This window comes from Manis javanica, chromosome 8 (assembly GCF_040802235.1).
Source record: "Manis javanica isolate MJ-LG chromosome 8, MJ_LKY, whole genome shotgun sequence".
Classification (NCBI taxonomy): Eukaryota; Metazoa; Chordata; class Mammalia; order Pholidota; family Manidae; genus Manis; species Manis javanica.
Window position 1 is genome coordinate 25,039,323 of NC_133163.1, and position 26,782 is coordinate 25,066,104.

The 26,782-nt window shown below is 51.1% G+C and overlaps 1 long non-coding RNA gene across 1 annotated transcript in view; it reads left to right on the forward strand.

The window, feature by feature from the left end:
• The window catches only part of LOC140843247 (uncharacterized), a 43,727-nt gene extending 17,162 nt beyond the window's left edge, over nucleotides 1-26,565 (forward strand). Inside the window, exons 3-4 of the long non-coding RNA XR_012120851.1 lie at nucleotides 25,936-26,054; nucleotides 26,395-26,565. This is a non-coding gene — a long non-coding RNA (uncharacterized lncRNA). The remainder of the gene's footprint in view (nucleotides 1-25,935; nucleotides 26,055-26,394) is intronic.
• Nucleotides 26,566-26,782: the final 217 nt, after the last annotated feature.

Genomic DNA, 26,782 nt, shown 5'->3' on the forward strand with positions numbered 1-26,782 from the left:
GCAGGAAGGGCGAAGGAAACTGAGAAGAGTGCCCTTGGCTGAGGATGAGATCTGCATGACGCTGTTTCTTCGACCTTGAGAATGCCTTCCACCAGCCCTCTCTCGGGGGACAGGGAACTATAACTTGCCCCTCTGGCATTAGCCTGTGTGAAACTTTCACACATTTTCCCAAATTCCCAGTCTGAGGCCTGAGAGAGGGTGGGAGTGGTGGGGATGGGGCTACCTGCTCCCACCTGGGGATTGGGCTGAGACAGGAAGCCGGGTGAGGCCTGCCCAGGTTGCTGGTGTATAGCGTTGGGCCTCTCAGCACTGTGGTCACTTCAGCATATACAGGGGCCTGTCTCACCTCTGGCCTGCCCTTACCTGGGCCGACAGCCTCTCTCTCCTGCTCTACCTTAAGTTCTCTGGTCAGGTCAGACAGTCACTGCCCCAGCCTTCAGGCTGAAGAGCCTCTGGCTTGCTCATCCTGGCCTCTTTCAGGTTCCCGTCCCTTTTTTTCTCTCAGGTAAAACACATAACCCTGCTGTTTATTCTTTCTATACATTGAATACCTGTTCACTGAAGAAAAGAAACCAGAAGTCTGTAATAAGAATCACCACCTAAGAAACAACCACGGTTAACATTTTGGTGTTTTTTAATTTTTTCTTTCTCCCCACCCCCCTGAGACACTGAGGATTCATCAGTGACAAGAAGGCAGGGTTCCCGCTATTTAGTGCTTACGCACCAGTGGGAAAAGTGATACATAATCTATCTAACATCTACCGACAAACAGACAGCTCTCTCCAAATGCTCCCTCTCTGTCAGTCTCCATCTCTATTGCCATTGATCTTCTTCCCAAGAATCCTTCCTTCCCTTTTGAACATTTTTGCTCTAGCGGAAAAAGGCTTCATGTGCGACATGAAGGTGCTGGACCCACATCTGGGGTGGGCTTTGTGCGGGGTTAGGGAGAAGACAGCTCCCACTCTTGTCAGAGGCAGGAATTTGCTTGGGTCCTTGTCCAGAGCGCTGAAGGCGGCTTGTGCCCCATGCTTTGTATCAGAAAAGCTGCAGCCCAGTGTGTGGAAGGAATGGCTCTGCACACACACCCTCTGGGCCGAGAGAAATGTCCAGTCACAGGGGTTGACCCACAAGGCGAGTGCTCATCAGGAGCCAAGACCCAGTTTGCTCCCATGTTGCCCTGGGCCTCCCATTGCTCTTTCTTGCACCCCAAGTGCTGGGAAGGACAAGGAGGGGGTGGTGAGGTGGTGAAGGAAGGGAAAGTGAGGGGGAGGGGAAGGAGGGGAGGAGAACCAGCCTCATTTCCACAGCAACCACACATGTGAGCCAGCTGCTGTTGCTATGGAAACAAGCAGAGCCTGCTCAGAGGCTGCCCTGTCTCAGGGGAGACACAATTTTTGACAAAAAATACCCTTTGATAAAAATAAAGAAAAAATAATGAAAGCCACCCTCTATGGGATTGGGGGCACTGCCAAGTGAGGTGACAAAGGAAAGGAGAGGGCTGGGCTGTAGGGAAGGAAGCTGCAGGCCAGGCACTTCAGCCTGCTGCAGAGAACTGCCGAGTCAGTGTTTTAGAGCCGAGGGGGCTTCTGAGATCACCCCACCTGATGGATGAGGGAGGGAGGCCTGGGGAGGAAGGCAGGAGGCCCACTCAGGGTCCCAGGGCAGGAGGAAGTAGCTCAGGGACACTCGGGGGCTCTGGGGAGAAGGGACAGGACACACTGGTCCTATGGGATGGCTGAGCAAAGCCTGTGGGGTTCTCCAGGAGCCAGTGCATGGAGATCGGGAAGGAAGAGGGAGGTGAGGGCCGGGCACAAGCCCCTTTAGCTGGCGGGCTGAGTGCTGTGGGCCCCCTGGCCTCTCTTCCTCTTCCTTTACTCCCCCCTCTGCCAAGATCAGCTTCACAGGGTTTCGGCTGTCTCCCAGGAGGCCAAGCCCAGATGAGTCCCCATCAGCAGGGCTGGAGAGAAATTGCCAGCCAGAGACCACAAGGGAGCCTCCCAGTCTAAAGACAGGAGAGGAGGAAAAGGGAAGGGAACGCTCTAAAAAAGCTGAGCCCTCTTCCCCAGGGAAAGCCCTACTAGCCTAAAATATCAGCACGGTAGAGGCGGGCAGCAAGGCACACCCATTCGGCACTTGGTCCTAGACTAGATAGTTGGCCAGAAGCGGATGCTCTTGGTTGGGGTCAAGTCCAGGGGAGATCAATCAAGACACAGTACAGAACGGTGAAGGCTTAAAAAGAACCCCGAGGTTTTAATATAAGCGTTTCTGAGCTACAGTGTTCCACGCAGTAGAGCTGGGCCCCTGGGCAGACAGGGGAGGCAAAGGGTGGGCTCTGACTGCCCTCCCATTTCACCAGGAGAGCTCTGCTTTTATCTTTTCTATGCTTTTTCTGGTACAAAGCACTTTCCCAAATGTCATCTCTTTTGCTCCACTCTGAAAACACTGAGAAGCGGACATGCCCATCCCCATATAAAGATGAGGACATAGTCTCAGAGAGGTTAAGCCCCTTGCCCAAGGTCACATGGCTCACAGCAGCCAAGGAAGAATTCAAACCCCAGCTCCCTACCAGGAGGCTGATTCTGTTTTGAAAGAAGGAAAGACAAGACACAGCTGAAGGTGAGATTCTGCCCAGGGCCTCCTCTGGCCGGCCCTTGAGTTGCCCAGGGGTGGGACAGGATGCTGCCCTAACGTTCGAGGCAGTGGCACAGAATGGCGCAGGTCAAGGGCACATCTTGCTGCCTCTGTCCTGTCTCCTCATTCCTTAGGAGCTTTGTACAGCCTCAGCCTGGGGTTTGGAGGTGAGGGTGACGGTGGAGCTGGGAGGGTGAGAATCTGCCTTCACCTTCCAGGAGCGCCTCGTGCCTCCTGTCAGCCACCCTTCAGTGCTCCCCGCTCCAGCCTCTAAGGCGGAGACCACGTGGGTGCGTTGCCATGGAAGCCCCGTGTTCTTTTTGAAAGCAATGCAGGGTGTAATCTGAGATGGCTGGGGGAAGGGCTGGGGTTGGGATATAGGGTGGGTGCAACTCCACCTGTCTAGCAAATATCCCCCTAGTTTACCTCTTCCCACCAAAAACCTGTTGTAGGCCTCAACACCCTTCTTTCCCACAAGATATCTGCCTCCCACCGACCCAGGGGCCTCTCTCCCCGGCCCATTTTGTAATCTCAGGCAGGAGCCCCACAGGCCCTGTCCTGATTCTCCAGAGAAGAAGCAATTGTCCCTGTTACAGAACAGAGGGTGGCACAAAACCAAAAGGGATCATTTTTGCCATACAAGGGCCGGAACTGTAGGGATTACCTGGATTATAGGGTGTGTGCGGGGGAAGGAGGGGTTTGTGTGGGTGACATTGTGCTCCAGATATAGGAACCTGGACCCCATTCCTCTTCTCTCCACCAGGTTCAACAGCAAGAATTTGGGCAGTGTGGCCAGGGGCTGAGGTCTCACTCAGGTGGGTTTGCATTGGCCTCAACTAGAATTTTCCCACAGCCACACCTATACCCTCACTGTCCCCTGCTCTTGCCTGGTTTAGGCACTGCTCTTGTCCTTTGCTGCGTCCCCTACCGCCACCCCAACTGATAGCAGAGGAGATAAGAATTTTGTTTCCCCACTTGGCTGTGTGACTTAGGGCAAATTGCCTGGTCTCGCTGAGCCTGGCTGCTGCTTCCATGAAACAGAGATAAGAAAGTAATTGCTTCGTAAGGTTGCTGGGGGATTGAATGAGACAGTGCATCCAAAATGCTTAGTATAGCACCTGGTATCAACAAAAATGGAAGTACGATTACTATTATTATCAATCCCTCAAGACCCCATCTTCTCCAGAAAGCCTTCCTTTCTCTAAGGAAAGGAGAACTGGTGTTTACAAGCAGCTACCCTGAGTGAAGTGGTTTCCATGCATTTTCTCATTGCATTCTCCCAGCAGCCTTGGGAGGGAGGTGCTGTTTATCTCCCCATCTATGCAGGTGGACACAGGTGCAGCAAGTGCCTTGCTCCAGGTCAATTGTCTTAGAAGAAGCAGGGTCAAGATTCAAGCTCAGGTTTCAAAGCCTGATGCTTTCTCTACTACAGCGCATCCCTTACATATGGCACAGTCCTCCCCAGCCATTTTCCTTTGGGTTCACAGAAGGTTATTGCTTCTGATTTATTTCCCTGCTCACCTGATCTCCCTGCACTGGGACAGAGTAAGGAGGTGAGCAGAACTGGGGAGGGTCAGGATTCAGACATTCCATGCACCCCTTCCAGCAAGGAGCTGGAAGCTGAGAGGGGGTTTATAGGAAACAGGTGACATGGTATAGGAATCCCAAGGTAGAAAGGGGGTTCCAGGAGCTGGTGGGGTTGTCTGGACTGTGAGACAAACTCTCCCTAATCCACTCTGATTTTCTGGCAGCCCTGACCTTGGTCTCTGGACCCCAGTCTCCCCTACCAGGACTGGTGAGGCTTGATGGATGACCTTGACCTGGCTTTGTCTGTTTGGGGACTCTAAGTGTCTCCTGTAGGTGAAGAGGAGACAGAGAGGTGGGGGAAGGTGCAGAGAAGGGGGACAGAAAGGAGAAACAGGAGAGAAGCAGAAGGAGGGAGGGAAAGAGCTGTCTGCTGAGAGGGTGGAGGGAAGGACAGTGAACAGGGGGAGGGGAGTGGGAGGGGAGACTGCCAAGTGTGATTCTGAGCTCTGAGGGAGAAGAAAGGATGAGAAAGCAAGAAATCAGCTTCAAGGGCAGGATGAAAGAGGGAGGGAACTGAGGTTGGTGGGAGAATGACAGAAAGAGGGAGGGTGAGAAAGCATAGAGGGAGAGAGCAGACAGGGGGAGAGGAAATGAAAGGATGGGAGAGGCTGAGGGGAGAGAGAAAGAGGAACAAAGACGGAGATTGAGCAGCTGCCTCATCCTCCCTCCTGCCAAGTGTGCAGGCTTCGAGGGCCTTGAGTGGCTGAATGAACCGGGAGCCAGCCATGACTCAGTCTTAGTCGCTCCTGCTGCAGCCCCCAAATCCTTTCTGGCTCAGCAGTTTCCCCCGGAGCAGGGATGTTGTCCTCCATCCTCCATCCCTTTTCAGCTGCAGCATCTTCCCTGAAGCCCCATGAAACCTCACCTCCTAGATCTTTGTAGCTGGTGCCTGCCCTCAGAGTTCTCCCAGGTGCACAGTCCTGGACAGCCCTTCTAGAACCTTCCAAAGAGGCAGAAACCAGGTGCTGTGTTGGGGTGGAGGGGAGCAGTTGTACATGCAGCCCAAAGAATTCCCCCTCTGCGGGGAAGCTGGGGTTCCTATGACCAGGATCCTCACTGAACTTAAACCACCTGACAATGTAACTGGCCTGTTGCTAGGCTACCGCTTCCACACCTTTAGGCTATAAGCTATTATTGCGCTATATAGAGAGCTCTGCCCAGTGCTCTGGGTGGAGGCAGAGACGCTAGTTGCTCAATCTACCACCGGATGAAGAAGCTGGGTAATAAACCCTTTCACCTCAGGAACATTTTGCTGTCAATTTCTCTGGTCACATTGAATCCATAGTGAACTTGCCTCGGGGCTGAAACCCATTGGCAAGACATCCTCCTTTCACTGAAGTCTAGGACCTTTATAGGGAGGCAGAGCCCAGGAACCGGCTCCACCTTAATAAAAGTCCCTCAGAGCTAAAATATGTTGAGAGTTTAACAGACTCTAAGCAGGTGATGTTTTATCTCACTAGGTGCTCACAGCAACCCTAAGAGGTCGGTAGTATTGTTTCCATTTCCCATACGAGGTGTGGATAAAGTGAAGGTTCCTATGGCCAGGATTTTCACCTGGCCCTGGTTTTCTACCTCACTACACACGTGTGGGCAATACGTTGCTATTGACTCTATATAAAGAGCTCTGCCCAGTACTCTGGGCTACACAATGGCAGGACTGCAACGCTGCAGGAGAGCTGACACTGGAGTGGTTGCAGTACCGAGGACAGAGACTGAGAGGACTATGGGGGCAGAGAGGCCCAGGGGCAGAGACGGGCTTGCTGCATGCAGACTCGCTCTGAGTGGACAGGATTCTAGTGACTGAGCTGCCACTGTGGGAATAAAGTTGGGTATAAACCGTTTCACCCCAAGAACGTTCCATTGTCATCTTTTAGTCTCACTGAATCCATAGTGAACTTGCCTGGGGCTGAAACCCATTGGTAAGACAAGGGCAATGAGAGCTAAGAGGCCTGGTTATTTGCCTAGCTCACATAACTAAAAGGAGGGGGACCTCTGACAGGGGACAGAGGTCATGGTCTTGGGGCTGGTGGGAGCAGGCAGGGGATTGGAAGCTCTGAGGGACCTTGAAGAAACTAATGGTCCATGATGTCTTGGGAAGATCTGGGAAATCTCTGTGCCTCAGTTTCCCCATCTGACATCACTGTTGCTGTAGGAATGTGCTGGAGGAGAAGCTCACCAGAGCAGCCAGGACAGCGTCAGTGAGGCACTCTTTGAAGGTGGTGTCTGCTTACAGAGAGCTGTGTGAATCTTGTTCCTCTCACACCAGCCTCTCCAGGGAAGACTAGAGGAGTATAAGGCCCTGCTTCCATGGGGCTCCCAGGACCCTTTTTCTAAAGTGCTTTCATATATGGAGGAACACACCACTCGCATCTTCGGAGCCACCTTCTACAATGCACAGAATTCACCCAGCTGTATTTTATATGGCTGGATGAAGCCAAGGTCACACAGCTGGTAGCAGGGACAGCAGGTATCAAACATGGGCAGTGAGTTAGTTTCTGCCCTCAAGGCACCTCATGGGTTCTCAGGGAAACAGGCACTCACTCTGAACCAGGCTCCAGCCCATCCCTTACCCCCACAATACCCAGGGGGCATCCTGCAGGCCCTGTGGATGCCATTGCTCCTTTGGCACCACCTGGCAGCCTCTCTGTGCTCTTCTCCAGCCTGAGGAGCTGCACCTGTTCCCTGCCCACACTGGGGCCCTGGTGGATGCCACTGTCACCTTCAATCAGTGTCCACATTAGAGCCTGGGTTTGGAAAAGGGCTTCCCCTTTCCTTACCCCATCCCCACCCAGATGGCATCTCCCCTTCCCCATGGACCAGGGGTGCAGCAGCTCTGCTAGCCTTCGGTTGCCATGGTGATGGCCCTCCCTTGGGTTTCCGTGGGCAGTGGGGGATGTCTGGAAGGGTGTATGTGTGCTTGTGTGTGCCCATTTTCAGCCCCAGGTGAGGTGAGGGGAGTTTACCTTCTAGGGTGGGGTTGGCCCCACCTTGCAGTTCAGTCCCAGCCAGGTCAGCTGCATCCCAGCGGCAGAGAGGAGTGCATGAGAGACAAGGGACACTGGACTGAAGAAAGATGCTCCAGAAGGAAAAATGGAGGGGGAGGGTGGAGATGGGCATCATCAGCACAGCTGTCAAAGGGAAAAGGCCCGGATGTGGGGTGGGAGCTGCAGGAGGGAGGGAGCCTGGGCGGCAGAGCGGGCGCAGTGAAGGATCCAGAGCCTCAGAGGGCAGACCCGGTGAAGGGTGGGCCTCTTATTTCTGCCATCCACCCCCACCCCACCCCAACCCACCCCGGGTCTCCCGCTGCGCTTCCCCAGCCCAGAGAAGGCCCCTCTGCGCCTCCAACATGATCTGTAATTTCCGGCAGACATTTGAGGTCCCTGACATCTGCATAATGTGGGCCAGTCTCTTAGCAACGGGAACAGCTGTCTGGCATTTCCAAGATTAAACTGTAACTATACACGGTTTTTGCCAGGGGGAGGGGGTGGGGGAAGGGGATAAACACTGCCTCCTGGCATTTTCAAACTCATTTAGCTTTTATTCATTTCCTGCCTCCAGTAAAGAGGCCAGGGATTCGGGATGGGCCAGGCTGTTACTGCCCCTGCCTCCGCTGGGCTGCTGAGATTGCAGATGGCTCTTCACCCAGATCTGCTTGCCTGTGGGAAGGAGAAGAATAGGGAACAGCATGAGCCCTTTTTATTTCGATTGTATTTATTTTTTTAGGTGCAGCGATCACTGGCGCACAGTGTAAGATGCGGCCCAGGAAGAGGTCGTGTGGTTCATTGGTTAAAGCGCCCACAGCAGCTCCAAACTGGTTTAATTCCATTTAGCTCCATTGCTAATAGCTTCATGACCTTGGGCCAAATCCCTTCACCTGTCTACACCTCCATCTCCCCATCTGGAAAAGGAGATAATTTTACCACCCCTGAGGGTGGCTCTGAAGATAAAATGAGCACCCTCTCAGGCAATAGAGCCATGATTAATACTTGTGCCTCTCAGTTCCTCTGGTCTACCTGCCTTATCCTCCGTGTTAGCAAACTCAGGCTCTGCTAATGGGGTGGAGGCAGACACAGTCTGTTTCTCTGGGAGCCACCACCTTGAACTCTCCCTGCCCTGGAGTCCCAGGCAATGACACTTTTGCTTAAGCGGAGCTCAGCAATCTCCAAGAGGGCTCTCTCTGCTGCTGGTGGGTGTCCCTATCCCCTGTGCTGCTTGGGCCTAGGCAGCTCCTGTGTCCCACCCCCTCAGCCCTCAGCTCCTGCCATTTGGCTGCAGCTCCTGAACTCGTGAATGCGGTGTTTTGGTTCTGCAGCAAGAAGGAAAAATAAAAAGGCGGGTGTGGGGTGGGACAGGACGTGGAGAGGGAGAGGGAGGAGGAGGAGGAGGAGGGAAAATCCCTTTAGCCGCCTGTGCTGGCCAGTTCCAGGAATGTGTTCTGGGACACGGGTGCCAAAGCAGTGACCCAGGAGAGACGGCCAGGCCGGGAGAAGGGAGAGGCCACCTCCAGGGCGAGAGCGCTCCTCCCGTGGGCAGCCTCTGCTGACTCATCGCTGCTCCAGCTGGCAGAAGCCTTTTTCTGGGGATGGCTGTTGCTAAGATGCCTTGGAGATGACTGCTTCTCCTTGAGCTTGGTGAAAACATGTTTGTAGACGGCACGCAAACACACATACACTCCTGTCGGCTGACACACCTAGTCTGGATACCTGCACACGCGTGTTTATGTCCCCACAGGTGCGTGTGCACACAGAGCACCAAAACGTACCTACTGTTCCCAACACCTCCATTAGTCGCTTAGGTACTGATACACATGTGCACGTATAGACCAGCACCGGTCTCCCCAGGAGGGGTGGAGATGCGCCAGGTTTCCCACAGGCCAAGGAACTCAGGCAGTGGGGAGCGGCCAGTGTCTGGGCTTGCTTTATACTGAAGTTTCCAGGTTGCCTTGAAACATTCTTGGCTCCTGTCCCTCCTCCCCTCCCTCGGTTGCTCGGTTTCCTTCATTCTGCTGTAATGATCTAATCTTCCTTTCTCCCTTGGCCTGCCAGGGTTTTGATGTCTGGTGTTTCAGGCACTCAGCTGGAAGCTGGAATCTTCTAGAGCCAGATTCCTGGCCTGAACCTGATGTCCTAAGGGAGCTCCTGGGGAGCCTCAGGGCCTCTGTTTCCTCTGGAAAAAGGGGACCCTTGTGAGGACCCCTGGGTGGAAAGTGCTGGCCTTTCTCTGGGCTTTGCTGCTACAGGATTCAGGAAATGTCTGTTCCTCCTCTGTGTCAAGGCCCAGGATCTTGGCCAGGGGTGGGCCTGGGTGCTCAGGGCTCAGCATGCGGCCCTGGATGCCCGGCCTCTGGCTGTCAGCCCCATGTGTGACCTTGGATATGCTGGGCTCTTGCTGCCTTGGTTTCCCTACCCGCTGGGCTGAAATTGGACTCCTTGCTGAGCCTGCCAGGGTTTCACTGTGACAGGGCTTGGCAGGCTCCTGGGCACCAGGCAAGGTTGTTTGTCACGGGTTCTTGAAGGGGCAGAGGGGCAGGCGGCCCCATGCCAGCATGAAGCCCATGCTCCTCCACTTGCCAGCTCTGCTGGGCTCAGGCTCAAGTGTGGCTGCTTTAAATGGACCCACCCCAGAGGCCTGATCCCACGGGCTCTCTCTGTGGTGATTCAGTGGCGGTTGCTAAGGAAGGCCTGGTACCCAGCGTTGAGGGAAAAGCTGTGGCTAGCCTGGTTCACAGGCTCAACAAGGCTCATGCCAGACACAAGAGAAGTATCTGTCTGTGCTCAGGGTGCCCAGTCCTAAAATGAAGACAAGGCCAGCTCCACAGATCCTGTTGGTTTTGACATGCAATGATGTACAGTGGGGGTGGAAGTTAAGAGAGTAAAGCAAGTGACAAAAATAAAAATGAGCTGCACAAAGAGACGACTCTGTGGATGTCAACAGCCCAATGTAAGCTCCAGACCACAGGAACTCTCTACTGGATGCATATTTCATCTGATGCCACAAAAGTCTGGCAAAAAGTAAGCAAATCCCAGGGCAGGAGAAAATACAGCATCAATTTCCCAGCACACCAGCTTTCTGGCTTGGGATGTGTGGTCTGTCAGCTGACCTATCCCCCCAACTCCAGAGAGAGGACAAGGCCAGCACCAAGCAGCTGGCCTGCTGTTCCTATTTTCACCAGGATGTGGCTAGAGCTTCTATATGAATTGCCTGGTCAGGTTTTGGGAATTAGAAGGAAATCAGTAAAAAAGGAAGCCTGTGAGCTGGAAAGCTCAGAGGGTGGGCTCTGGGTCCCAGCAGTGGTCTCTGGCTGAGGTGGGCTTGCTGGAAGCCTGCTGGCCAGCATGCAAGCAGAGAATAATCAGAGCAACACATCTCTACTCAGCTTTTCCTGCATGCCAGGCACCTTTCTAAATTTGTTGCATTTTCTGTCCATCTAAATCTTCACAATAACCTCATGAAGGAGGTAGTGTCATTGTCCCTGTTTTCCAGATGAGGAAACCAGCACAGAGATGGTAAGCATCTAGTAAGGAATAAGGCCAGGATTCCAGCCATGGAAGTCTGTCTCCAGAGCCCAGCCACTTCCCTTCTTTGCCTCCCACTGACTGTCACTCTCCAGGTTGGCATGGCTGACAGCAGGTGCCACCATCTCCCCCACTGTTGTCATAGGCAGAAGAGAATACAAACACTCCGGTATTCCATTCCCAGCACTGGCTCTGCCTCTGACCTCCAGTGAGCTCATATATCAGCTGAAACAAGCCTCATGGCCAATTAACTTGCTCTCTGCTGAATGACCTGAGGCGTTGATTTGACCCCTTCAACCTTTTCTTCTCCCTTCTTGTACTGTGAGAGGGGCCTACGGGACCCTTCCGTTCTTTTGCTGCTCTGACATGCAACAATTCTTAGAATATTCCTTTCTTTCAGGGCTCCCAAGCACAAAGTTACAGATGGTCTGATATGCGGGTGCACGCGCGCGCACACACGGATGTAAAATCTTGAACAGAGTCACAGCCGCTATATGGAATTAGGCAGGGCTTTTGAGAGTCTTGTATGTTTGCTGTGTTTTTTATGTTAGGAATAATCAGAGAGCAGTGATGAGCAAACATTTCCTAGTTGGGCTCTTGCACACTCGTACAGTTACCAGTGGGCTTTCAAGCCAGTGTTGTGTACAATGCACAGACGTGTGTTCTTTTTCTTGAGTCTTGTCTTCCTGCCTAGACCTAGACTGTACTGCCTTGGAGAACAGGATGTTTTCTGGTGTCTCCCTGTATCGCCTGGCAAGAGAAGCCTCTAGCAGGTGATCAGTTTGTATTTGTGCACTGACGGATAAGGGAAAGACACTGGATGATTTCTGTTAATAGGATTGTTTGGTTAGATGCATCTGCCATCCCCTGAGACCTTCCGTGGCCATCACCCAGACCAAACCCCACAGCCTTCTATCTGAGCCAGCTCCTCACTCAGCTGTCACATCCGTGTCTCCCTGTACCTGTGAAGGGTGCACCCCGCACCCCTGTTTTTCTTGTGTCCCTTCCTATCCCCTGCCTTCCTTTTCCATCTCACACATGGGCTCTGAGTGTACTCACTGCACTCGGCCTCCCTCTCTCCTTCACCCCTTGATTTTCCTTTCCAGGAAAGAGCCAGATGGAGGCCTCTGAGTGGCTTTTGGAGAGAGACAGGCTTGGGGCTAGAGGGGGCTGGGCCCCGAGACTAGGGAGACCCCCAGCCCCTCCTAATTTGGACGATCCTTCTTAGGCCTAAGGGGGCAGCAGAGGTGCCAGGAACTACAACTGGACCTCTGGCGGCTGCAGGGGAGCCCCGTCAACCTTCAGATGGGGTGTAGGGGCTGAGGGAAGTAAAATGCTCCAAGTCTTTCCATCGCAGTGTCCAGGGTCTCCTGCATGTGGAGCCTCAGGGTTCAGAGGCTAGAACAGGTGACCTTCCTTCCCTGGGCCCCAGGAGGATGGGAAGGGAGCCAGCATTGGGGAATGTTGGTTTTGGGTGATGTGCCTTCAGGACTTGGGTTAGGCTGGAAATGGCTAGTCTGAGTCTCCCAGCCCAGCTCCGAACCAGCTTTGCTGGTGAGGCATGGGGGTTCTGCAGTCTAGAGCTGATGAGATGCCTCCCTGGTCACTGTGCACTGTGGCTCCACATGGCCCACTGACCCCTTCTGTGGGGTGTTGGGTGGGGGAGCCCCAGGAAGCTGAGCTGAGCTCCTGGAGACGGGTGTGGTGAGGTGGAGGGAGCCTCCGGTCCTACCCAGGGTCTGGCTGGGTTGTGAAGGGCCCAGCACACAGGGAGGAGCACACTTCATCTCCTTTCAGGCCTTGTGTGGAGATCTCTGCTGTCCCCAAGCTCGTAGACCACGACACATGCTGTCAGACGGTAGGTCTGCTGCACTTGGGGAGAGGGGGAGAGGGCCACACTGTGCTCCCCTAGGCCTCCTGCCTTTGCTTCCACGTCCCTAGGGTCGGTGCTGGAGAAAATCCTCCCCTTCACCCTTCATCCTGCCGGCTACACAGCGACACCTTGTGGGTCTTGGGCATAGTTGCAAGGAGATGCCACTGGTCCCTCACAGGCCCAACCCCTGGTTCCAGCATCCCAGTGGACATCTGATGGGGCAGGAGTCCAAGCTCCTGGGCTGCTATCTCAGTCCACTCACCCAGGTGGGCTAAAACCCATCATTTTACCCCAGCTCAGAGTCCTGGGTACTGGGGACAAACAGACAATGAGTCTTGGAAGGATTCAGTTCCTCATCACATGAGGACTTTTGGGGACTTGGCCAGGTTGTGAAGTGATGGTGCTTGGCCACTTGGGTTGAGTGAGGCTTGCTTGCATGAGGAAGACCTGGGAGGGCCTGGGCCTGGGGCGAGCCCTCAGCTCCAGTACCTGGGGCTGCTGCGTGCAACACATATCCTGCTGCCCTCCTTGGGGTGGAGTTAGAATCCGTGCCAGTCCCTGACCTGGGCGTACACAACCCTGATGGGGACATGCTGGGTGAACGGATTCTGCACAATTCCCTTACAGCACCACCTGCACCAAGGAACCACAGAATGAAGGGGAAGGGTCTTGAGCAGTGTTGTTGTCCACCTCTTATTTTTCAAGTGGCTTAGGCAAGGTCATGTAGCTACTGAATAGAAAACAGCACTTAGGGGCACTTCCCTGGAAGGCATACAGTGACTGATCATTTCCTGTGGACTGTGGGAGGCTGGGAGATCCATCTTCATTCCACAGCACAGCATTGCCAGGGGTCTAAATGCTGAGTGGAGAGGTCATGGTTTCCCATTCCTGCTGATTCGTAGAGGTTATTGAGGGGGAGACCTTTCCTTATTTCTTTTCTCAGTTTCTCAGCCACTAGGGGTGGTGGATTTGGACCATCAGGGTTGGAGTTCAATTTTGTGACTGGTTCCTTAACCTCCTCAGTTTTCCCATCTGTATAATGGTTATAGTGCTGTCTGCCTTATGAGGTAATGAGGATTCAGTGATCTAATGCATGGAAAATGCTTAGAACTGAGCTTGGCACATGGTAAGTGCTAAGAGCTCTGGGCTAAGGACTATTTCCCCACCCCTACAGAAGAGCCACGCGGCCTGCCTGTGGAGGAACGGGAGTGTGTCTTGTCAGCTCAGGGGCGGAGACAAAATACCATAGATGGGGTGACTTAAAACAATGGACATCTATTTTCTCACATTTCTGGAGGGTGCAAGTCTGAGCTCAGGATGCCAGCATGGGCCCTCTTCCTGGGGTGCAGACAGCAGGGCTGTGTGCTTACATGGCCATTCCATGGTGCAAGCTTGGAGAGAGAGAGAGAGATCTCTCTTTTCCTTCTTATAAGGACACCAAGACTATTGGTTAGGACTCCACCCTTCTGACCTCATTTAACCTTAATTGCCTCCCAAACGCCCTATCTACAAATATAGTCACACTGTGGGTGGGGGCTTCAACACGTGAATTTTGTGAAATATATCAGTTCATAGCAGAGTGGAATGCTGCTCCAAGAGCCCAGACTGCAGATGTATCAACCAGTGACTCAGAGACCCCAGCCCTTCTTGGCCTGGTGGCTGGGGCTGGGTCCCGGGTCAGCAGTTTGAAGCAGCGGGAAGGGCACTTCCAACCTGCCAAACATCAGCCTGGCTGGTGGACTATTCCTAGCTCCAGTGTTGGGGGACCCAGACCTCCCCTGATGGGGTCAAGTACTGAGTGTAGAGCCCATGCTGATGTGTACCCCAGCTCCCCAGCTCCCCAGCTCCCCAGCTCTCCAACCTGGAGACAGCTTGCTGGAGGCTGTGTATCACAGATTTCACTTGTTTCCTGGGGTGTTATATAGCTGGGGGCAAGGAACTCCTTTTTCAGACTATTAAATTAGAGCTTTAAAAATGCACACGGTGGCATTGGCTGTGGGTGAGGTTTGGAGAGCTCCCCTCCACGGGCTGAAGCTGAGAGACTGTCAAAGCAAACGGCGGAAATGTGCTGGAGTTTCTGGAGTTTGTCATCTCAGGCTGGAGTATAAACTGGCAGATTCTACCCCTTCCTGTGCTGAATATCCCTTCTCTCAGTCCTACTGCTGAAGGGTTATATTAGTTAGGACTGTTTCCATTATAAGGTACAGAGTCCCAAATCAAACCAGCTTAAGCAAAAAGGGAATTTATTAACTTACAACTGGGCATCACCTTCAGGGACAGTTCGATCCAGGGCTTTAAATCTCTCAGGCCCTCTGCTTTGTCTCACTGTATATACTGGCTTTATTCTGCAGATGGGCTTTCTTCCTATGTCAGGAAGATGACAGCTGGTAGCCTTAGATTCACATCTTTCCAGCCTAATAAGTCCCTGGGAACATCATTTCTGTCTGTCATATCCCAGGAAGAACTCTTAACTGGCTTGCTTGGGATCATGTCCATTAATGAACCCATGAACATAATAGGAAGGGTCCTCTTACTGGGCAGCCTGGGACACTTTCCTATCCCTGCATTCTTGGAAGGGGCAGAGCACCATGATTGACAGCTGTAGTCCTACCACCTGGGGAGGCAGAGCAGCTCAGCAGCGAGACTAGAGGAAGGGGGAGGGGAAGTGAGTCGAGTATTCAAAGCCATGGGCCCCCACTCTTCTCAGAGGGACTAGCCCAGGAGGTTTTTATCTGCAAGTCAGAACAGCAGTGCAGGAATGCCAAAACTTATCAAGTCCGCCCCAACTCACTTGATAAAGGGGAGAGCTGAGGCCAAGGTAAATGCCTTGCTCAAAGTCATCCTGCACACTCCTGCAGAGGCATGACATCATTCCTGGCTCCGTCTCTGATTATTCCAGTCAGGAGCCAAGTGCAGTGGCCAAAGGGTTGTCTGAGAATCCCCTCTTCCCCCAGAGGCTCTCAGCGGATGCCAGGAGGTGAAGAGGATATTGCAGGAGGCTCCTTGCTGTTCCGCTAATTCATTTGTCTCCCCAGCTCCTCAGCATTCTTAGGGGTGTAGGCCAGAACACCCCCACCCCTTCTCTGCTGGCTGAGGCCACGGCAAGGAGCCTGCAGATGGTTGTCAGGCCCTGAGAAGGTGTGGCTGGGAGACTGGCTAAGAATGAGGGGAGGTTACAGAACAGGGAGGTGGATCTCCACGTGTGGGAGTGATTCATCTGAGGGTCTGAAAGTCAAGCTAACCCCCCAGCGGGCTGGAGTCGGCTTGGAAAAGCCTGGTAAATTCTGTTCAACAGAGGATCCTCAACCCAAATCATTTTCATGATGCTGTCTTAATCAGGGGTCCTCTCCCAGGGCAGGATGTGAAGTCTGGAGAGGAACCAGGAAGGAAGGCAGCTTCTTTCTCCTTCTGGCCACGTGGTCTCAGCTTTTCTCCTTACCCATGTGCCTAGGGCCACCCAAACCCACTGACACACGCCCTCCACATGACCATCCACCCACTGCCGTGCCTACGACATTCCATCCCCTCCCTAGGAAACACTGCCCCACTTCTCTGTAGCTGCAGAGGCTCTGCCCTTATCTCTGGGCCTGGCTCAGGTTATGTCTTCTCTTGGAATCTGCCTTGTTTATTCTAACTCCGTAGCTCTCAACTTCAATTTTGCCTCTTAGGGAACATCTGATAATGCCTGGCAACATTCTGGTTGTCACCATAGAAGGGGGTGCTGCTGGCATCTAATGAATAGGAACCAGGGTTGCTGCTAAACCTCTGACACAGCTCAGGACAGCCCCTCAGCAGTTCTCCAGATCACAGCACAAATAGTGCTGTGATTGAGAAGCACTGCTGGTGAGAATGCTGGGGGCAATGCTACTGGTCTTGGTCCCCTTCCCGCAGGCTGAGCCTCATCCCCCAGGAAAGCCAGTTTGCTCAGGATCAAATCCCAGTTCCCCTGCTCACTGGCTGTGTCCACCGTGAGCAAGTAACTCAACCTCTCTGGGCCTCTATTTCTCATCTGTAAAATGGGGCTGGGGCTAATAAGAATACCTACCTCATAGTGTGAAGATTAGATGACTTAGTAAGTATATAAAGAGCTTAGAATGGTGCCTGGCTTAGAAGAAACACTCATAATATGCCAGTGATTTTGATTCTAATCAGTTGTTCTTAGAGCTGAATCTCCTCCAAAGTAAGTTTTGGAAATGTTTGTGAGTCTTTGGTTGGGGGGGTAGTGGGAGGAGGAGATGTTGTCTTCTAGTCATGCCTGAACATTTATATATTGAAATACATGCTGTTTTATTATGAACTTTTTTCTTTATAATATAGTTGAGACATTAGATTGATTAAAAAATATATCTGTAGGTAGGTTATATTGTCAACAAATTTACTTTCAGGTTGTTGTTACAAGATATTTTTAAATAAGTTTTAAAAGGAGTGTTGCTGGGGCTCAGCATTGCTGAGAACCACAGTTCTATGTGACCGAACTCTAACTGCCACTTTTGCTATCTTTGAATGAGGGGACCCCACATCCCACCCCCACCAACCTGAAGACTTGGCACAAAGGCACACATAAGCATCTCTCGCCAGCTCTTCCCACCCCTTCCATGCACACCCAGGACAAAGCTGGTCCAACTCTGCCCTCTCCCATCTTTGCCCACCACACAGCTGGCTGGAGCCCTGCACATACAGGCCCAGAAGGGTGGATCTGAATTGCCTGTGTACTCAGAGCCGGCCAAGGGTCACCACAGCTGGGGTGGGCACCCAGCCTTGCCTGCCTGCTGCTCTATCTAGAAAAAGTCCGATGTGTTTTAAGGAAGGGTGTTGCTTCCCACCGTATACCCTCCAGCTCCCGAGCCCCGGATCCTGCCACGGTCTGGCCCCTGGCCCCTCTCCTACCCACCCACAGAAACACAGCCTGGGCTCTTCCTATCGGGTTTGTCCTGGTTATAAAATGATCACTGTAAGGAAATAATGGACAAAGTCAGAACAGAAATCATACCTACTTCTGTTACCCAGAGAAAGCTCCTGCTAATGTTTTGATGTTTTTCTCTTGGAAGTCATACCTCTGTATCTGTACATGCTGTTTATAACCTGTTTTTTCTGCACCCAACTATATATCTTGAACATCTTCCCAGGTTATTAAATATTCTTCTACCAAGAAATGTCGATGGCTGCCCATCATTCCATAAATAAACACTTATTTATTTAACCAGTCTATTGATCGCTAGATATTTTGTACCTCGTCTTGACCTTGTGTGAATCCTGCTACTTAATAGCTGGGTGATATCAGGAAGGTCACCTACTCTTTCTGAGCCTTGGTTTGTCCATCTCTCCACTGAGTTGCCTAATGTCCCTGTGCCCTTGGTCATTGCTTTGAAGATCTCCAAGTTGGTGTATGATGAAGTGTTTGGCACAGTGCCTGGGGCACGACCCCCAAAGTGTTTTCTCAGTGTGAATCTTTATCTCTTTTTCTGGTGCACCTTCTTTCACTTGCTCAGGAGTACCCCACTCAGCTTGCCGCCCTGAAAGATTGCCCCAGGGTCTTCCTGTGTCTGTCATTCTCAGTATACGAGTCTGTCTCCTGGCTGCAGGAATGAGAGCTTGTCGGGGATGCTGGACTGGAAACTAGCACCCAGTGGAGACTGGACTAAATGACCAGACCAACTTCTTCCATGGCTGAGTTTGGATTTTGGATCAGATCTCTAAGGATAGAGCCTTTGGGAACTCCCATGGTGTGGGTTTTCCAGGCCAGCAGGAACAGCTGCCTCTCCATGTCTTTCAAGGTGGGTGTGAGATTCTACTTAGGTCCCAGGGCACATTCCAGGCTCTGTGCTCCCACCTTGATGTCCAGAGCAGCGATCTTCCTGGCCAGCAGCCATGGCCCAGGAGCTGCATACACCCATCACAGGCCATTCTTTCCAGGGCTGTCCCTGAGTGTGCCTTCCCTGGACCAGCTTGGGGAACCTTGTTTCTCCAGCCAGGCTTCCCCACTGTCTGGCCACTGGAGTGACTGATCACATCACACATTCCTACTGCAAAAGGAAATGCCCAGGCCCATGCTCCTGATTGCAAAGAGGCCTCTCACCCAGGTATCTGCTTCTAGGAACTGGAAAGCAGGCCCTAAATAACCCCCAGTAGAAAGCTGTGCACAGACCCACACGTGCATCTCCTCACATTCCTTCCACATGCTCTTGCTCACTCTCTCAAGCACACCCACATCCTTTCACACATTCTCACACACACATGAATGCACACCACCCCAGGCAGGTGCCAGACGGCTCCTCATCTAACTCAGCTTGGGTTTTTGGTCATGATGTTCTGAGGACAAAGAGAGGAAAATGCGATTTGAGAGGCCCCAGATGCCAGACTGTAGCACTTCTTTACTTACTACAGCTCTACTGACCACCTCTCAATTTTCCATACCCTTTGAGGGGCAAGAGAGAAGGGGCACATGCTGCAAACAAGAAATGAGGAGCCCACTGTGACATCCCACGCACCTGACTGTCTGCACTGCACATAACACTCTGACTGGGATTAGAGTGTAGGCCTCTGAGATAAGAGTAGGAGACAAAGTGCTGAGAGAGGTGAGGAAGGTCATGGGGCAGAGGACCAGGGCAGGGAGGCAGGTGTGGCCCCAGGGAGGAAGCAGGCTTGCAGACAGGCCTGGAAGTATTGAGAGATTCTCATTGGAAAAGGCTGAGCATCCACCCCCCCCCAACAAGGCCAAAGCCCTGTGGAGTCACTGTAGAAATCTTTACAGTTGAATTGAATTAGACAAATATTAAGGGAAGACCTGCAGTATGCTAGGTACTGTCAAAGGATGCTAGAGAGAGTCCTTAAAAGGTCAGCATTGCTCTCTGCCTCACGGGGAGTTTCCATCAGTGGGGTAGGGGGCCAGAGAGCCAGGCCAGTGAAGCTCTGGGTTAGTGGCAAGCATGGGGTGGCTGGGGTTACCACTCTCTCTGGGAATCTGCTCACCCTTAAGAGTCACAGACAGATGCTGGGGGCCCTGCCCCCTAACTAACTGCCCTAAGCTGTTGCATATTCTGGGTTCTTGTGAGTAATTTTTATCTATTTCTTATCCTCCTGTTGCAGCACAGTGGTTCCCCATGTGGGGTGATTTTGTCCCCTGGGGACAGGTGGCAATTTCAGAGACAGTTTTGGTTGACACAAATAGAGGGGGGTCTTACTGGCATTTAGTGGGCAGAGAAATGCTGGTGACATCTGGCAATGCACAGGACAGCTCCCCCAGCAGAAGATTCGCTGGCCCCTCACGTTGCTGGTCCCGAGGTGAAGAGACCCTTCTGCAGCTCATCTGTTCTGGCTGCTAGTGGTGTGTTTCCTCTGTTAGTGTCTCTCCCATTTCTAATGTGGGATTTCCAACCCAGTGTGGGCTGGGAAACTGGTTAATCAATCTTGCTAAGACTGATCCCTCCATGAGAGTAAAGAGGTGTGGAATCCAGGCCCATGGACTAGTCATGAGTCAAGTACATGAGCTTGAGGCTGACTGGGGCTGAATTGGGCCTCGGAACTGCACTGAGGATGCAGTGGCTCTAGCAAAGGCAGGGGGGGTGCCAGTGAGGGGTCCTGGGCCTTCAGGAGGGGTGCTCATACACACAGAACAAACCTGGCCCCAGAAATTCATCAGGGCTCTCTGATGCCCAAAGGGCAGCTTCTTCCCACCTGATCGGACTCTGGCCTTCTTTGCTTTTTTTGTTTGTGCCTATTCTATCTGGCCATTAGATCCTGGCATCTTTGGCTTCTCCCCAGTGTTCTAATTCACGAACATCCTGCCTGCTTCACTCTGCTCGATGATTCGGTTCCTCCTGGCCCCCACCATGCAGCCAGGCACATAGAACAAAGGCCCTTTTTCTTCCTTCCTGGTTTTGCAGTGTCCTGCATAGGCAAGAGGGTCACAATCACAACCTCTGGGTAAGAGAGGCTTTACCATATTTGGTTTGGGAACACACCATCTATATGATGTGCCAGCACTCTGTTTTTGGCTCAGGCTCACTCATTCCAGATTTTGTAAGACTTCTTTGGTTGTGCCTGAGGGAAATGAACTCTGGCTCTGCTAGGCCAAACAGGAAATCTATTGGAAAGACCCCAGAGGTATCTCAAGAATTCTAGGGCAGGCCTGCTGCTAGGCCTTAGGGAGGCACTGCAATGGGAGACAGGGGCACTGTGGGAGCACAGAGCCCTCCTCCCTTCTCTGCCCTCTGCTTCCCCCTCCCTCTCTGTAGCCCTGCTCTCTGGGATGTACCAAACTTGGGGTAGAAAACATCTAATGAAAATAATAGCAGCTGGGTTTATACATCCTTCACCCAAAGGAGAAACCAGCCTGGGCTGGAACCCCTTAGTCCTGATTCCTCAGTCTTGAGGAAGGACTACAATGGTAGATATTGCAAATCAAACACTAGGTCTCTATGGTGATATTTCTACAGATGACCAAGACAGGGCACTGAAAGAGAGCTTGTTAAAGATGCAGAGGGAGGACTCCTATTTGGGGTAAGGAGCTGTGAACAGCTGGGCTGGGTCAATATGAAAACAGATACCAGGAGCACAAGTCTGTGCTGGGGAGGAGCTGGCTAGATTCTGCTCAATCCAACACACTTCCAGGAGAATTACTGTAGCTCCAATTTCCAAGGGGCTCCCCCTCTGATGAGGGAGTCAGACTGAAAACCACAGTACCAAGTTGGGGTGTCCAGAACAGTGGTATGGACCGAGTGCCTTGCACGTGCCAGGACAAGGGGACAGTTAGCTCCCCCTAGTCAGGTTAGCTCAGGGAAAGCCGCACCAGGGAAGCACTGTTTGAGCTGAGCCTTGAAGGGTGGAGTGAAGGACACGCCTGAGCTTGTGGAAGGCCCCTGGGGGCCCAGGTGAGACACACGGAGCATCCTTGGGAGGATTTCTTCCCCTGTAGTCCCCTCTCCTTCAGCCCTGGTGATACTTTCCTCTTGCTGCTGTCACAAATCACCACCACCTTAGTAGCCAAAAACAACCCAAAGTTATTCTTTTACAGTTTGGAGCCCAGAAGTTCTGAAATGAGTCTTAGTGGCATCCATGGGAAGAACCCACTTGGCTGGGAGAGAATCTGCTTCCTTGCCTTTTCCAGCTTCTAGAGACCACCTGCAACCCTTGGCTCATGGCCCCTTCTTCCAGCTTCAAAACACATCACTCCAACCTCTCCTCCCACTATCCCATCTCTTCCTTCTGCCTTTGATCTTCTTGTCTACCTCATCTTGATTATTTCACCCCACGACTCTAAATCACATCGGTAAAGTCCCTTTTGCCACGTCAGTTTCCAGGGATTAGGATATGACATCTTTGGAGGGCCATTTGTTGGCCCACTGCAGCCTCCTTCACCTCATTCTCACTTTCCTCCCCGCTGGAGACAAAACCACCGATCTGATGGGAGAGCATGACAGTCCAGGACGGGCATGCTCAGATGTGGTGGGGGAGCAGCTGGAGCCACTTTGGCTGCCCTGGACTAAGCAGGCTATGCAGGCCTTCGCCTGCTGGCAGGGCCGGTGAGGCCCTCGCTCCCTGAGTTGCGGTTTCTCTGGCTGTGATTGGAAAATTCATCAGGGTTGTGCAGGGTCCAGGTCTGAGGAGGGAAGTTGGAGGCCCTGCCAATTTTCCATCCAGCTCTACACTAATAAAGCTGACCCTGTATGCAGGTCCCTGCTTATCTCCTTCTGGTCTATTCTTGATAGTCCAAGAACCCATGGGAAGGAGAAATGAGTGCCAAGCTCCCCGTACTCACCACAATCATGGGCTCACAGCCAGGTGGTGTGAGAAGGAAGGACAATGCCAAGAACAAGATGCATGGAGTTTGTGTTACATCCTAGTGCTACCTTTTGAAAGCGACATTAGAGCAGATCCTGGGAGCATGTATAGGAGAAAAGGACTAGACACATGTTCCATGATGAGTCACCATAGGAAGAGAAGAATTCACATTTGTTGAGTGTCCAAATGTTAAGGTACTTTGCATGGGTGTTCTGTAATAGCTCCAGAAACCTTTGAGAAAAGCGCATTTCATCTCTAAGCAAACGATCATTTAGGAGCTCACTGAGCTTAAGAATATCTCCTAAAGTCACCCAAAAGGGGTGGGGTTGGACTTGGAGTTAGGGGCTCCCACCCAAGTCAAGGTTCAGCTGTACTTCAATGTGCCTCTGTAAAAGAATTTTGTTTGGAGAAAGCTTTTGAAGCAATTGCTAGTTGCCTACCCAATGCCCATACTCCTGTCTTTCCCTACCAATAGTACTATCATTTTATTTGAAGCAGCAATGTATCCAGATTTAAAGAAATAAACAAAAGATATCCTCTACTACTCTGCAACTTGTGGAAGCCATTAATACAATCTTGTCCTATGTGACATAAACAGAAGTCGGCTGCATATTTCTGGGAAAGTTGTTTCCTTGATGCTTTCCTCTTTTCCTTCCTGCTTGGAGTGTGAATTGGAGTCTGGAGGTGGGGCAGCCACTTTGTGACTGTGAGGCAGCCATGAGGCTAAAAGCTACCTATAAGGATGATGGAGGAGAAAGATGAAAAGGAACAGGGACATTAAAGTCCTCACAGAGTCTTTAAACCAGCTCTGGGCTGCCCAGAGAAGCCCTCTAGCAATGTGACAAAATCTCACTCTGCATTTGGTAAAGCATGTGTAGTCTGTTTTTTGACTCATGCATTTGAACTCAATCCCTATTAATAAAATAGGGCACAACAGCTCTCCTTAAACACCTGAAGGACTGTCTCTGGGAGTGGGTTTGGACTTTTCCTATGTTGTTAGGTACTGTGGATGGGTCAGGGAAACAGAAACTGGCTCAGCCAGATAGAGGAAGAACCTTTTAGCTCTGCTTTTGGTTCTTGGCTCAGTGAAAAATTTGATGGTGAGTCAGGGGCAGTCTTCACCCATGGAAGAGTGAGCAGAAATTGGATGGTCCTACATAGCGCCAGATGAAGACACAGTGTTTGGATCAGATAAAGACTGACTAGGTATCTGAGCGTGTGAGAGGCTCAGCTATGTCACCAGGTGACCCTGCTAATCAAGAGTCTGCAGAATTGTGCAGTGGGCCTTTTTCCATATGCACATGTAAGAGAATAAACGTCCTTTGATAAAAACAACTCCCAGCACTAGGTTAGCCCTGAAAGGGGAATCACAGAAGTTGGGAGAGGATGGCTGGATTAGATAACCTAGTTGTTATGACTTTGTGTTTTACCTTCCCATTGGGGTCTCCCACATCTATCATGTTGTCTCCTGGAAAGTGTCTCACTTAAAAGTCTTTCAGTTATAAGTGGCATAAAATCCTCAAAAGGGAATTTATCAACTCAATTAACTAAAAGTCTTAGGATGTTGTTTTCAGGCATGGCTGGATCCAGATGCACCTATGATATCATCAGGAACCTCTTTCCTTCCAACTCCCTGTGCTGCTTTTCCCGGGGTAGGCTTCCTTCTCAGGCAGTTTTTCACCTTGTGGTGGCCCCTTAGGTATCTGCAGACTTGGAACACAGCAGTCCCAGCAGTGAAGTAGCACTTTTTCTCTAATCATTCAGCAAAAATGCTGACAAGGGCTGTCACTGGCCCAGCTTAGGTCACATGCCCACTTCAGACCAATCATGGCAGTCAAGGACACACAGTGCTCTCATTGGTTAGGCCTGGGTCATGTGCTCCCCATGGAGCCTGGAGTGGGGATCACCTCTGTGTGGACTGAGAGTGCCAGAGGAAGAAGAATTAGATGCTGGATTGGCCAGAGCAACAACAGATGTCTCTCTGCTCTGGGGTGCTGCTCTCCCTTTCACACTCTGGATAAAGGCCAGGCCCTGACCTTGGTGCCCATTTACATAGTCAAAACTGTCTGGGTCTTTCCAAGACCGTCTAAGGGAGAAATGGAGGACCAGTCAGAGACTCTTCAGGAAGCAAAAACCCAGTTTGGCTTACCAAGTAAAAGTTTATGACTTCAGTATTCAATTCGACTGGGGCCTAGATACTGCTTTCCAGAACCTTAGCCTAGCTTCCTTTGCTCCTTGTTCTTCACCTGCCACCACCTGGAGGGCACTGATGTAATTTCCCCAAATAAAGGAGCTGAACCTTCCAAGCCCTGGACCTGTGACTCAGCCAAGAAACCTTCTAACTGCTGCTCACCTGAAGCCTGCTCACCAGACTGGAGACTCCCTCACCAACTAACTATTGTGTTTTTATTTATTAATTTTTATTGTTTTAACCAAAGTAATAACTGTATGTGTTTAAAAAAATCAAATATACTAGAAGCTTATAATGACATCTTTCTGCTCTTGAGTTCTCCTCCCCAGAGGCAAACACATTTGACTTTTAAGCTATTTCTTAGGCTATATACTTCCAGAGTTTTAAACATATATATATAAAATAAATATAAATTATATATTATATATATACTTTAGAGTTTATCAATTGACTTTCTATAGTGGGATCTTAGGATTTAGCTCTCTAACCACACACCCTACTCCTTAGCCCACCCCACTTTCTCTACACCTGTCCTCCTATGACATTTTTGGTTAAACCATTGTTTAGTGTGTACATTGTTATGTGGATGTAGAACTTGTTCACAGATGAGGCCTGTAGTGTACTTTGATCACATTTCCTCTCTTATATAACTTGGACTTGGCTCTTTTGATTTTTTTAAGGCATCTCCCCTGGAGTCCTGTCCTGCTTCTGCTTCAAACTGGACGAGCTGACTAGGCTGTCATTCTGAAGTGTTCCCACCTCCATCATCCTAGGAACTCTTTCTGTCTCTCTCTCACTTTTCAGTGGCCCAAATCTTCCATATCTTCCTGAGAAAGTATGCATTTTGAGGCCTTGCTTGAGTGAAACGTTTGCATGTTCCCCTCACATTGATTGATAGTTTGGCTGGATACAGATTTATAGGTTGGAAATAATTTTCTCTCAGAACTTCAAAAGCATTGCTCCATTGCCTTCTAGCTTCTAGTATCACTGTTGAGAACTCTGATGCCTTTTTAATTCCTGGTTTTTCTCTCCAGGGCCTAGCAGAATGCCTGGGGCATGGGAATGCTTAGCAAACATTTGTTGAATGAGTGAGTGAACACATGCATGCCTACCACATCCAGGATAGGTGGTAGAGCTGTAGGACATGACATCCTCACTCAGAGTATGTTGCTCCGCAATTATCATTGTCTACCTGTGGTTTCTGTCTTCTGTCTTCTGTGGGGCTGCTCTCACCTTAACCTTATTCTAGAGGGATAGATCTAAAAGGTTCTCACTACTGGGCTCCCAGAAGCTTTCAGTTTGGTTAGTGATGGTTTTATCCCCCAAGCTATTACCTGACAGCTTCTTTCCATTTGCAGGTAGAGGCAGTTCAGGCCACCCCTGCATGCCAAGGGTCCTGTGTCCAGTGCTCCAAACGCTGCTCCTGCCAATGGGCTCCCAGCCCATCACAGTTCCCCGTGCTCCATAAGCCATCAAGGTACTAACAACTCGTTAAGATGTCCCCTCCTTTCCATTCCCACTGCCCCTGCCTTGGTTCAGGCCATGACATCTCTTTCCTAGAACATTCCTATAGTTTCCTAACTGGTCTCTTGGTTATAGGCTAACCAACCACATATGGCAGTTTTAAAACATGTCTGTAAATCTTTGATACTCCTCCTTCCAAAAGGTAGAAGTTAATTCCTCTCCCTTTAGTGTAGGCTGGACTTATAGATTCACTTCTAAGAAAAGAATATGGCAGAAGTGTCTGTATGTGATTAGGCCCTAAAAGCCTATGGCTTCCTTTTTGTTTTCTCTTGGATCGCTGGCTCTGATGTTAGCTGCTGTGTGTGTTGTGAGCAGCCCTATGGAGAAGCTGACACGGTGAGGACCTGAGGCATTCTGCCAACAGCATGTGAGTGAACCATCTTGAAGCAGATCTTCCAGCCCTCGGCAAGCCTCCAGACAGGAGAGACCCCGATCCAGAACCACCCCGTTAGGCTGCTCCCAGACTCCTGACCCTTAGAAATTGTGTCAGATAATAAATATTCATTGCTTTAAGCTGTTACATTTTAGAGTAACATGTTATACAGCCATAAATAACTAATACACCACTTTCCAAATTACCCTTCAAACCATGCCAAAGTAATCTTTGTAAAATGAAAATCTGATCATGTAATTTTCTTTCTAAAATCCTTCTGTGGCTGCCCGCAACTTTCAAGGTGAAGT